Source organism: Pinus tabuliformis, chromosome 2_1, assembly GCF_031772625.1.
Source record: "Pinus tabuliformis cultivar Carrire ecotype Pingquan chromosome 2_1, CPIR1, whole genome shotgun sequence".
NCBI lineage: Eukaryota > Viridiplantae > Streptophyta > Pinopsida > Pinales > Pinaceae > Pinus > Pinus tabuliformis.
The window spans coordinates 272,298,184-272,299,910 of NC_142299.1; the positions used below are offsets into that span (position 1 = coordinate 272,298,184).

Here is a 1,727-nt window from a genome sequence, read left to right on the forward strand (position 1 = left end):
AAATTATCTTTGGTGCAATTATCCCCATTTGTTTGTTAGCAAGGTGCAATGTACAGTTTAACATGACTATTGGGGACATTGGTCTTTGCACCAAAGAAAACAGAGGCCAGCACATAGCCTTCATAGGAAAAATGCTCTGTTCCTCCCAAGTACTCTACGAACAAGTTTATCAGATATGGACCTATATATGTTGCACAGCTAAATATGGCTGCAAACAAAGCATTGATTATCATTCCCTTCCAAACAGATGACAGAATGGCCTTTAGCATTGATGGGTTCTGTATATTTGTCTCGACCTTTTGGCAGCACCAGTTGGTTTCAAGTCCTCGATATGACTCTTCAGCAGTATCCTTGCCTGCAACATTTGGTACGTCATCAACCTCTAAAGTCTTCTTGTATCCCATGGCAAACAAGGGGTTGAGCCAATGGAATTTCATCAGGCTCCAAACATTGGCTCTGGAATATGGAGTCATTTAGGCCTACTTAAATCATTTAGATGACTGTGTGGATGTACATATGATTTTCTAGCACAAAATTTGATTAAACTTTTATGGGTACAATTATCATTGTTTTTTTTTGTGTGATTAGATGAAAGAAAACATTGAAAGATAGTCCCTGAGCAAGAGTTTTTTTTTTGAGCATGTGGCTAAGCTCCTGAATATGGTTGTGGGCAGTATTTACTTTCATCATCGATGGACAAGACAGTGAGATTGTGGGACATGCCAAGCAAGAGTTCTCTAAGAGTATTTTCACACAATGACTATGGTAAGACCTGTTGTTCCTACTTCGGATGTTCCAGCAACTGGGTAAACGTTTATTCCGAATTTTCAGGCAGGCTCAACTTGACGCAGGGACTCGCTGCGTCGCAGCTTCCCTTGTTATTATTATAGTTATTATAATTTTTTTCATATTAAAATTTATTATAACAAAAATATATAATAGCATATCAAATTTATATTATATATCACATTTATATAAATTTTTTAAAGGGTAAATGGTTAATATTTATTATTTTCTAAATTTAATTTTGGTTAGGGGAAAATATGAATTTTTAAATATTTATTTTAAATATATTATTGTTGTAATATATATTAATTATCGTTTAAATTATATTAATTTTTTAATAATTATTATTTATTATCTTGTTAAAAAATTATATTAAGAGTAGTTTTTTGGTCGAAACCACCCATGAGAAAATTGTGCTTACCTATTTCTAACGAGTTAGTGTAGTTCATCATCAGACCACATGAAGATGTAGATCATGGAGCGGGTTTAAATAAAGGGTGATGTAGAGACCAAACATGTTAGTTTATGAAAATTAATATTTAAATAACGATTATTAAGATCAAATAATATTTCTATACCCACTAACATAATGGCTAGTTTAATAATAATAATAATAATAATAATTAAGAAAGATAAACCAAATATAAGGAACAAAGTAAAATAAAATAAAATAAAATAAATAGAAGCCAAGACCTCATTAATGATTCAATATCCTATAAATAAAATAATTAAAGGAGACTAAAATTAAAACAAAGCAATCAAAATGGAGGATAAAGATATCATTATTATTATTATTATTATGAATTGTTTACGGCTATTTTATGAAAATAATATTTAAATAATGATTATTAAGATCAAATAATATTCCTATAACCTCTAGTTTAAGAATAATAATACTATATATATATATATATATATATATATATATATATATATAAAGA

At 29.4% G+C, this 1,727-nt stretch overlaps 1 long non-coding RNA gene across 1 annotated transcript; it reads left to right on the plus strand.

The window, feature by feature from the left end:
- Positions 1-204: 204 nt before the first annotated feature.
- LOC149199818 (uncharacterized) lies at positions 205-818 on the plus strand. The gene is made up of 2 exons (XR_016253795.1): positions 205-367; positions 675-818. It is a non-coding gene; the product is annotated as an uncharacterized LOC149199818 (long non-coding RNA).
- Positions 819-1,727: the final 909 nt, after the last annotated feature.